Here is an 11882-nt window from a genome sequence, read left to right as displayed (position 1 = left end):
CTACATTATACACACATACACACATGTGTATATCATACTTATCTCTTAATCTTGGAATCTTAACACACTTGATGTGAGTGAAGGGATTAAGGGTCAAATAGTTTTTGTTTCCCTCCTTTGAAATTTGACACCATAGCAAAATGATATCTGTTTCAAGACTTTAGCCTAAAGCCCCATTTTCATATTTTATACACACACACACAGAAATGGACATACTGGGTGTACATTTATCCACAAATATTATCAGTCTGTAGAACTCCCAGTAACAAAAAACGAGTAGGGGATTGTGCCTCACACTGCTTTTCTTTGTTTTTCCTTTAATTCTGTCCTGGGTGTGAATTGTGATGTCATTTTACCTGTAGGCGTGCATGCATGCGCATGCATGCATGTGTGTTTGGAGGTGGTGGGGAGAGAGGGGCAAAGTATGACTCTCCAGACGGTGGTTAGGCTGCACCCTTATATTCGTCTGAGTTCAACCCTGGGTCTCACATCAGACAGGCTGTCTGGATGCTCTTTAAACTAAGCAGCAGGATGGATGCTACTGCTGGCATTACACTTTGCTACAAAGACATTGAAAACAAGGCCTGAGGCAATTAGGACATCAAATAATCCTACTGCTCTTATAATACCTAAATATTAAATATTTAAAAGGTAAGCAGGCTTGAAATTTGTAATGGAGAGAAAATTTCCCTTTAAGTCATTAAGGAGCGTGAGTAGCCCCAAGCCTTTGAAAAATAGTTGGAAAAGTTTGAAGAATTCCTAACTCAAAAAGAACCTCACTTATATTCATAAATATGTAGAGCTTAGAGTAATAAAATAAGGGCCAATTCAGAGGTACATTTAGGAAGCTGACCAGATCATAATTAAAGTAACTGGCGTCATAGCCAATTTGGAATTCTGTCTCCAGGAAAATGGTTACTATGTGATAGTCACAGACAAACCCAAGAAAATGAGCATACAAAACTCAAGGAAGAAAATAAGCTGAGGTGGTTAGGAGAACAGGTTCTATAGTGAGAGTGAACAGATCCTAATCTGCCTAAATAACTTATGATCTAGGTGGCCTTGGAAACAAGTAGAACTTTTCTCTGCCTTCATTTTCTCATCTATAAATTGGGACCTATCTCATAGGGTGCTTGTGAGAATGCTAGCAGTGTCCTTGATACAAGGTGAATGCTCAGTAAATATTATAAAATCTGGTAATAATATATATATTTTTTCTCCTGGAGGCCCCAGGAGTCTGATACAAAGAATGAGCATTTCAAATAAAGAGAAGCTGTAAGGTAAGACTAGTGGATCCAAGCTAATAACAGATAGTAGTTCAGATTTTCTATTGAGTGGATTTGATTATGTAATCACAAAAATAAAAAACTCAGTTTCAGATATAAAAGAGGCAAAATTGTGGCAGAGAAAGTGTTTACTTTTACAAATAGAAAGAGGGACTTTTAGTTTATTCTACTTTTTAGTGTTTAGTTTACTAAATCTCTTTTTTCTCTAGAAGAGAGGAAAAAAGTCTAAAATTTGTTTAATCTTCTAGGTTGTCTTATAATAGTTTATAGACATGCCCATTATAGATTCAATTATTGAGTTGTGAAGATGTGACCCATATTAGAATATTTGCTGTAATCAACAACCCCGACCTCTCATTGAAGGTTATATTAGCAGAATTTTCCTTCTGCCTCATGCTAGAACCTCCTGGAGATCAGGCATGTCTTCTGAGGGCTTTACTCCAGTGTTGATATGGGGACCTAAACTCATTTTGTCCTGTGGTTCCCATGTTTCCTAGGACTTTTTGGATGTTCTCCACTGGAGTTTTAGCTTTCCTCAGCTGATTAACAAAGATATAGAATGTGGTTGATTGTGGGAGATATTTTATATCCATCTTCAAAGTGACAATTATTTTTCTCTTATTCCTTTGGCCAGAACCTGGACACATGGCCCCAACCTAACTGCAAGGGAAGCTAGGAAATGTAGGTTTCCTGTATTCCCATGATGGGAAAAAAGGACTGGCAAGCATTTAGTTAGCCCCTGCCTCATGACTTTCGTTAATGTGAAATTAGTTTTTGTATTGGGTAAGGTTTTATAGGGTGGTTTGTAACAAGGGAAGTTCAGAGAACTTGGCCACTAAATGAAGGCAAGAGTCTTTTGTACTTCAAAATGTGAATATGCACATTAATATGAACAGCAGTGAGGACCTCTTCGAGTAGGATGGCTCCTGATCCACTGGGTAGGTGGAACTTGTTTTTGCTTCCTTAGATTAAGATGCTGAAGAAGTGGTGGTAACCTCATGCTTGCTAGATGTTCTCATAACAAAAAGACCCCTCCAGAGGATATTGAAACCGCTTTCATCTGGCTAATCTAATTCAACTTGATGTCAACTTGATATTGCCTATGTCTTCTCTAGAATTACCCTTCACATGCTTCAATTTTGCATCTAGTCTGTCTGGATCATCAAAATGATTCCTGCCCTGCCCTCACTCACTCATTCATCCATCAAACAGCTATTGAGTGTCTACTATGAAAAGACAATAAGAATCATTTTTGGTTAATCTTCAGATAGTAAGGTGGCTTTATAAAGTGGCAGGAACTTTCAGTTCATCAAGCAAATATTCAATAACAATAATTTATAAAGGCACAAGACAATGTGCTAAAGGAATAATCATGCTATATGGCCATTGGCTTCTCATTTGAGTTATTAGCTCCATGAGAGGGTGGGCAAATATGATAGAGTGTTGATTAACTTTGAGAGGAAGAACTCAAGACTGCCCGCATAGAGTTTTCAAAAGCCATTTGGTCTATATGATGTATGGCTTGGTTCTATTTGGTCAAGGCTGGATTGTCTTGAACTTTAATATCTCAATTCCTTTGTTTCTCTACTTCAGTCAATGAGAAGCTGGACCAGGTAATCACTATAGCTCTTTGAGTTTATCATTTGGTTCTTTTTTTTTTCCATCTTGTACACTTAAGGAATAGCTTTCCTTACTTGTTCCCTGCCCTGGTGTGAGCCCAAGAAAAAGGAAAAGCAATTTAATTTTAATGTTATCTGAAGTCAGACATAATTAGGAAGACAAATCTACTGGAAAAAAAATCTGCATTCCAAAGCCAAATACTGTGGTGTTGGCAGTCAGATCAAGCACCAACCTAATGCATTAACTGTGCTCTATGAGGCTTTCACTGAAGGTAATAGTTATGTTTCAAGAGGGCATGATGTGACCCATGGTATTTCCAAATTCTCAAGAGTAACAAGCCATGAAAAAATAGGATTTATTTGTATGCATGAGTTCTAAAAATCATCCTTTGATTTTTCATGGTAGGCAGAGTATCAGACTGAGGCAATGTTATCAAAGGGCCATCTAGAATGTTGTTCAAAATACTGATTTGTAAGCCCCTCCCTACACTTTATTAAGTTCAAATATCTGGGGTAGAACCTAATAATCTGAATTTCTAACAAAGTCCTCAGTTTGAGAGTTCATTAAAAGTTTGGCAACCATTAAACAAGTAGTCAAATCACAGAGCTTTCCTCATCTATAGATGGAGAATATTAACATTTACTCTGCTGTCACACAGAGCTGTTGTATAGGTTAAGAGGAAGTCAGGGACCTGGAGCCTCTCTTAGATGAAAATTTCCCTTCAAATATAAGCCTGTGTTGTTGTTGTCAGGGGCAAAAGCTGAGATAACCAGTCATCTTTTGCTTCTGTGTTTGGTATTCCCCTCCCCTCAGGAGTTTAGGTGCAGAATATCAGAATGTGATGCATTTATTCTGAACCCTTGCTTTAGTTGAGTTTATGTCAACTGCAGCAGCTCCAAAGTGCATGTGGAGTTAACTATAAGCAAAGTTCCATTTGTGCACTTACAGATTTTAAAGGGGACAAGCACAATGTTCTGTTGATCAGGGACACAAACAAAGCTATTAGCTCTAGGTCTAGGGAAAGGGAAAAAAATCACTTTTCATATTGTGCAACCAACCCTAAATCAGGTCAATCTCTCCTTCATTGCTGGCTAATATCCAAGTCACAGTGAAAAGCTGATGTTTTTGTTTAGAATGGATTTTTGCAGTGTTTATAAACCAAGACTCCTTGAAATTTTCATTAGGAGGATCATACAGTTCACCTCTTGTCCTGCCCTTTATCCTTTCTCCTGGAATAGTTGAGTGATTTTGAAAATTCTCACTAGTTTAATTGATTAGTAAGGAGAGTTATTTTTGAAAGTCACCTTCTGCAAAGCAGAACCAAGATTGACATACAGTCAAGATTCTATGACCTTGGTTTATGCAGCATAGGGAATGATGAGAACATGACCTTCATTACAGCTTTGAATGTGTGAGGAAGGGAAGGGAAGGGAAAGGAAGGGAAGGGAAGGAAGGGAAGGGAAGGGAAGGGAAGGGAAGGGAAGGGAAGGGAAGGGAAGGGAAGGGAAGGGAATTATCATATATGAATTCAGTGCCAGTGCTTTGCTAGGCACATAAGACGTTATGTCATTGAATCCTAATAATTTATGAACCTGTGACATAGACATATTCATTGGCAAGAAAACAGACTCAAAGTGGTTAACTTGTTAGTAGATGATAGAGCCAGGATTATTTCTGTGGGACAAAGCTACCCTAAAACTTGATAACTTACAAAGATAGTCATCTATTAATACCCTCAAGCCTATAGCCAGTATTTCTTGACAGGGTAGCTGGGCACTCCTGCTGCTCTGGTTCAGCTAATCTTGGTTGAGTTTGCTTATACATTTGCAGCCAGTTTGCCAGTTGGCTGGTGTGTGTGTGTGTGTGTGTGTGTGTGTGTGTGTGTGTGTGTCTGACTGGTGTCTGGCAGTTGGTTAACTATTGGTTAGGATATGGGAGTGTGGAAGACTCTATTTTCTAAAGAGGACCACCAGAATACATCCTGTCTCATGTGTTCTTTTTACAATGGGACATTGTAGTTTACTCTTCTATATCTCTTCCCCTTGAATCTGGGAAGAACTTTGTGACTGCTTTGACCAATCAAATAGGTCAGAAATAATACCGGGCTAATTTCCAGGCTTAGTCTTGAGAAACTGGGAGCTCCATTTTCTTCCCTTTATGACTGCTCTAGGAACCCACTTACAATGCTTGGAAGTCCAGCCAGCCATAAGGAGAGGCTATGGCTGGGTGTCCAACACATAGTCCCAGTTGAGGTCCCAAATGACAGCCAGCATCAGCCAGAAGCCATGTGAGTAAGTAACACTTAGCTGACTCCAGCTCCCAGATGAGTCACCCCCAGTCTTTGAGCTGCCCTAGCTAATGCTGTGTGAAGCAGAGATGAACAGCCTCTGCCAGGACCTGCCCAAAGTGCTCATTTGTAAGGAAAATGAATGATAATTGTTGTTTTAAGCCATTGAGTTTGAGGTGGCTTGTTATGCAGCAATAGATAACTGGAATAGAGTTATATAGTCACTCAGGAGGCTCAACAGGGCTTGTTTGCAGGGTAGCTAGCTTTCCTAGGTAGGGTAGCTTTCCTGCCAAAGTGCAAAAGGTCTCTTGTGGCCTAGGCTCTAAACTAGCTTACTGTCACTTCCACTGCATTAAGTTTTGGAAAGCACATGACAATGCCAGCCCAATTCAAGGGAAGGAGAAATAGACTGCCTCTGAAGGGAGGAGCTAAAGTCACATTGGAAAGTGATTGGATAAAGGGAGAAATGAAGCCTTGTGACCATTTTTTGCACTCTACTGCATTGTGCAACCTCCTAAAGCCTGTGGACAATTCAGGCCAGTAAGAAAGGTGAAGTGATGCTTTAAATGCCCAAGAAATCTTAATGATTGTGTTTTACATAACAATATATAGACAATAGGGCCTGATTTTTGGCAAGTTTGGCCATATAGACTGTCACCTACATGAAATAAAGGAAAGAAAATAGCTATCACAAAGTGCATCCTTATACTTTTCTGAAAGCAGGGGAATGTTATCTCCCCCCAAGTCCCGTTGAAGTAGTGATGAATAAAGCTTGGAAGGAATGGGAACAATTTTATTCCTTTATGCTGCAGAATACATAGGGCATGTGTCAAAACCTGGTTTACATTCATTGATTTATTCGGGAAATATGCATTCAATGGCCCTGTCAAGAGGTTGAAGTGATGGTCTTAGGACTACTTTCAAGGCCCTTTCTGGGCCTAAGATCATGAATACCCACTTCTAAGATGGGTTACATTGGGGAGTACAGGAAGCCAGGTTCACTAGGGCAAACAGCGTATTTGGAGCTTTGGAGTAAGTTTCATGACTTCTGGTAGAGACCTGACCTGTGGAAAGGCTCCAGATAGTCACCAAGGGAATGGAAGAGGTGTCCTCTGGAATGGGGTATAGTCAGAGCAAAGCTTTCTTTTGATTTCTTCATACTAATTGAACCAGACCCACATCCATTTATTGCTACCCAAATCAACAAAATTTGGAAAAGTGTCTATTCATGTCTTCTGTCCATTTTTTAACTGGATTATTTGTTTTGGGGGTATTGAGTTTGATAAGTTATTTATATATTTTGGATACTAACCCTTTATCAGAGATGTCATTTGCAAGTATTTTATCCCATTCCATAGGCTACCTTTTAGTTTTGTTGATTGTTTCCTTTGCTGTGCAGAAGCTTTTTATCTTGATGAGGTCCCAATAGTTCACTTTTGCTTTTGTTTCCCTTTCCTCCAGAGATGTGTCTAGTAAGAAGTTGCTACAGCCAAGGTCACAGAGGTTGCCACCTGTCTTCTCCTCTAGGATTTTGATGGTTTCCTATCTTACATTTAGGTTTTTTATCCACTTTGAATTTATTTTTGTGTATGGTGTAAGAGAGTGGTCCAGTTTCATTCTTCTGCATGTGGCCTGTCCAGTTTCCCAATACCGTTTGCTGAAAAAACTGTCTTTTTTTCCATTGGATATTCTTTCCTGCTTTGTCGGAGATTAGTTTTCCAAAGAAGACAACCAGATGGCTATCAGACACATGAAAAGATGCTCAACATCACTTATCATCAGGGAAATACAAATCAAAACTACAATAAGATACCACCTCACACCTGTCAGAATGGCTGAAATGAATAATTCAGGAAACAACAGATGTTGGTGAGGATGCAGAGAAAGGGGAACCCTCTTACACTGTTGGGAATGCAAACTGGTGCAGCCTCTCTGGAAAATAGTATGGAGGTTCCTCAAAAAGTTAAAAATAGAACTACCCTATGACCCAGCAATTGTACTACTAGGACTTTATCCAAAGTACACAAAAATGCTGCTTTGCAGGGTCATATGCACCCCAATGTTTATAGCAGCACTATCAACGATAGCCAAATTATGGAAAGAGCCCAAATGTCCATCAATTGACGAATGGATGAGGAAGATGTGGTCTATATATACAGTGGAAGATTACTCAGTAATCAAAAGGAACGAAACCTTGCCATTTGCAACAGTGTGAGTGGAACTAGAGGGTATTATGCTGAGTGAAATGAGTCAGTCAGAGAAAGACAAATATCATATGATTTCACTCATGTGGAATTAAGAAATAAAACACATGAACATAGGGGAAAGGAAGGAACAATAAAGTAAAATAAAAACAGAGAGGGGGCAAACCGTAACACACTCTTTAAAAAAAAGATTTTACTTATTTACTTGAGAGAGAGACAGCACAGAGGGAGAGGGAGAAGCAGACCCCCACTGAGCAGGGAGCCAGATGTGGAGCTGGATCCCAGGACCGTGAGATCCTGACCTGAGCTGAAGGCAGACGCTTAACCTACTGAACCACCCAGGTGCCCCATGAGACTCTTAACTGTAGGGAACAAACTGAGGATTGCTGGAGGTAAGGTGGGTGGGGGATGGGCTAAATGGGTGATGGACATTAAGGATGGCACTTGTTGGGATGAGCACTGGGTATTATGTAAGTCCTGAATCACTAAATTCTACTCTTGAAACCAATACTACCCTATATGTCAACTAACTTGAATTTAAATTTAAAAAATCAGCAAATAGTTATCAAGCACCTTCTATGCTCCAGTCACTTTTGAGGGTGTTTAACATAGAGAACTGAGCCCTGATTCAGAGTTGTTCATAGTCTTGAAATCAGTTGGCAAACCAATTCTTACTATTCAATGTTCTCAATACTTGATCATGTCAAAGAGGGTGTGAACAGGAAGTGCTAAAGAGGGACACTGAATTTAGCCTGTGGGAATGAGAAAGTTTTCTGGAAACTCCAGGATGAGAAAGACTTATGTAGGGGAAGTGGGGAAAGGTACCTATAGACAGTGGTAATAACATATGCAAAGACCCAGAAGCAAGAGTAATATGTCTAGATGTGTAAGAGAGAAAGACAAGAAACAAATTCACAGAAGAAGGTAGGAGCCCAAGGGAAGGGACAAGATCAGGTTTTTGGTTTTAGGAATCAGGAATGTGGACAATGGATTCAAGGGAGAGAACTGGGAACTTTGATAGGTAATTGTGATAATTCAGGCCAGCAGAGGACTTCAGACATAGTCCTATTAGGACTGGACATTTAAAGACATTTATTGTTACTGGATTTGGATTAACTGGATGGAGGAGGCCAAGGTGATGCCTAGATCTGGAACAATGGGTGGCTGGTATAGCCATTGTCTGTCACAAAGAACAGAGGAGAACAGGCATGCTAGAGTTGGGACAATGATGAGTTTGGCTTAGAACATGCTATGTTGGAGGATTCTTGAGACATCTAGCCTGACAAAGTGTACCCTGAATACTTGAAGACTGTTTTCTGGGTTGTTTCAATTCCTATCTTCTCTCTCTCTCCTTGCCTGCTTTCATCCCTGCCTCTCCATCCTCCACAAAATCCAAATCTCTGAGCCACAATAGTGAAAAATGCATTTGAAACTGTCTCTATGTTCACATGGGGTATGGTGCATGTCTCTACCATCTCCGAGATGGCACTGTATTCTCCCTTGAAAGACCTGCATGTGTACAGTGAATCACCTTCATATTCATAAGTGACTGTACAGCCTCCAAGCACACCTCAACACACATCCTGGAGATTAGAGGCATGGGTTGGTCTGTAAACCACTCTGTATCTGCCTGTAAACCTGAAAGTTATTACATAGTTTTCTAGCTGCAGTGCAGGGAAATTTCCTTCTATTGCTTTATACATTTTATAACTTATAAATTGCAGCTCTAATGTGTATCTCTCAGCAGTCCTCTGATATCCGGGAGAAAGATGTGAATTCCATTTTATTGATGAAGAAATTGAGGCTGAGGAAGCACATGACTTAACCACTATGGTAGATCTGGAACACGCAGCCAGAACTGTTTCTCCAAGTCTGGTGTTGCCTCTGTCCCAGCACTTTGTCTTTCTTTGGGCAAGAACAGGCAAGAAACAGTGCACTCTATAGGGCCTGAAATTAGATCCTCTAGGTGAGCATGTTGTGATCTGACTTGGGTGACATCCGCCTCTCCTATCGAAGGGGGCCCTCTCCATTGAATCCCTGGTTGTTTCCCTGGTCAGAGGATGTGCCTGGCTGTTGCATTTGACTGTTGGGCCCTTTACTGTGATTTTCTCTCCAGAAAATCACTACAATTCTTTTGGGAGCACTAATTAAATAACATAACACAACATAACATAACATAACACAACATAACATAACATATTGCAATTATATTATAAATAACAATACATTAATTATATATACATATATAATTATATATGTATATATGTATATTTGTGTATATGTATATATACAATAGCTTTCTGCTTTCATGCATAGGTACTATTTTTCCTTGCCACATATTTCTTTCCAGCTCAGTAGCTAGTGAAACTCAAGTACTGTCACTAAACTTCATGTCTGAACCTGACAAAGTGTATGTGCACCTTGGCAGCCCTTGACTTACAGCCTAAGGTGATGGGCAAGAGGAAAGGGTGGGCTGAAAATATCTTACTTTTCTTGGTTACTTGTTTGTTAAGCCTCTGCATGCCATCTGCCTGGCAGATAGGAGGCACTCACAAAGAGTTTCCAGGAGAGGGTATATTTTAAAATGATATGTTATAAACATTTGCTGGTAAACCCCATGTCCTTGGTGAAATTATGGGAATGGTATTCCTCAGTAACCAGTCTCTTATGGCAGCAAGGTAGGGGAGGCTAATGAAAATATAATTTAGAGGACTTTAGTGATTGTAATATGAGATAATATATGTTTAGAAAACATGGTTTAGAAAAAAAATGTATGTTTAGAAAAAATGTTTCTCAAGAGGCATTCTTTGAATAACTGATGAATCATAGTAAAGTCATTTGAAAAATACAACACAAATTCCAGCATGAATAAGTGGGCATATTTTCATGACAATAAGTGCCATTATTCGTATTCATTCTGGGGCAAGAAACTCTACATATTAAGAAATTGTCAAGTGATGGTGGTTTCCTGGTCTATATTTCCCTGCCCAGTGGCTCCCTCAGAGTGCTGGAGGTTGAGCATCACTTGGCAAGTGGGTGGCTGCTGAACCAGGATTCAATAAGCCAACATCTCAGCCTTCCTTAGGCCACAGGCCTGCTTTATGATCTTATCCCAATTTCTCATTAGTCCACTCTTTCAAGTAGGGATGTCATTGGGATACTTGAGACCAGCCTGGAGGAAAGATATGAGTGAGAGGCATGGCAGCTTCAAAGCCCAGAAAATGCTGTCCAAGAAGAGCCCTAGGGGTGGAAGACGCACAGAGAAGCCAGTGGATTCCTGAAGCCCTTTGGGTTTTTATGGCCTGGGCAGCAGCAGGTGACAGGCCTGTGGTTCTTCACAGCCCATGGCCCATGCTCAGGAGCTCCTGCTCTAGTCTTTTGATATTCCAAACCATACGCTCTCTTTAGCTTGGTCTGAATCAATTGAGAAATCATTCCTTTGTTGAGAAGCATGTGGCATTGTGAGAAGAGCCCAAACTAGCATCTGAAGTCTCTAGGTGCAGCCCTTTTGCTGACTGAGTGACATTGAACAAGCCAGTTTAACTGTTCAGTGGAGCTGGATGAGGGTGAGGATGAGGGAAAACCCTCACCTCTGTCCCCAGGCTCTAGAGCAGAGCTTGCTTTCTGACTTCCCCTGGGCAATCCCCTTCCCTGCCCCAGTCCCCGTCACACTCTCACTGCTGGACTTCCCTTGACAGTTCCTTGAGGAACTGCTCATTCTTGTCCCCTTGACAAAGAGGATCACTGAGCTCTGTGAATGCACTGTAGCACACCCTGCCAGCCTGCTCCAGATACTCGCAAATGTGGATGCTTTTATTCATTCCCTCCCATTCCTTCCCCAGGCTCAGCATGGAGCAATAGAGAGGGGGATGTTTGGTGCCCAGATAGAAGCCTTTTGGCCAAGCTACAGCAGGTTTTAATAATAATGATGATAAAAATGTCAAAATAGATACTAACTGCAGAGTATCTGCTATGTTTAGGTGCTTTCCCTTATCATGTCGTTGAATTCTTAACCTAATCCTTTTGGATTCCAAGATCATGTTTGTTCCACTAAACCTTGACCAAACATGGCGGCCTGATCATCCTGCCTTCCTTATGCACCATTTACTCTTAAGGATTCCCCAGTCTTGGAGTTTCAGATCATTTATTCATTTGGAATCAGTTAAAGAGCCACAAGACAATTAGTCTCATCACCTGATAGTCACACCTGGTTTCCTTTTTACATCAATCAACATCTCACAGCCCAGTCCCATGGGCACAATTTCTGGAATCTAGTCTATCCCAGACACCCCTAAACCCTTTGGTGTCAGTGTTTGGTACAGAGCACCAGTGCATCTGTGCAGCTGCAGGCAACTTCCTGTGGGGTGTGTGTTATCCAGGTGGAGGGCTTTTCATGACAATGGGAGCTTGGAAGGGTATGTGTGTGGGGGATCAAGGGCTCCTCTAGGAATAGCATCTTTTCAAAGACAGTCTGTGTTCTGAGCA

At 40.7% G+C, this 11882-nt stretch overlaps 1 long non-coding RNA gene across 1 annotated transcript in view; it reads left to right on the top strand.

Moving 5' to 3' along the window:
* The first annotated feature begins 398 nt into the window (after nucleotides 1–398).
* Nucleotides 399–11882, top strand: part of LOC140635713 (uncharacterized) — an 81254-nt gene continuing 69770 nt past the window's right edge. Inside the window, exon 1 of the long non-coding RNA XR_012033058.1 lies at nucleotides 399–651. This is a non-coding gene — a long non-coding RNA (uncharacterized lncRNA). The remainder of the gene's footprint in view (nucleotides 652–11882) is intronic.

Source organism: Canis lupus, chromosome 6 (assembly GCF_048164855.1).
Source record: "Canis lupus baileyi chromosome 6, mCanLup2.hap1, whole genome shotgun sequence".
Taxonomy (NCBI): Eukaryota; Metazoa; Chordata; class Mammalia; order Carnivora; family Canidae; genus Canis; species Canis lupus.
This window is presented reverse-complemented; position numbering and strand designations above follow the sequence as displayed.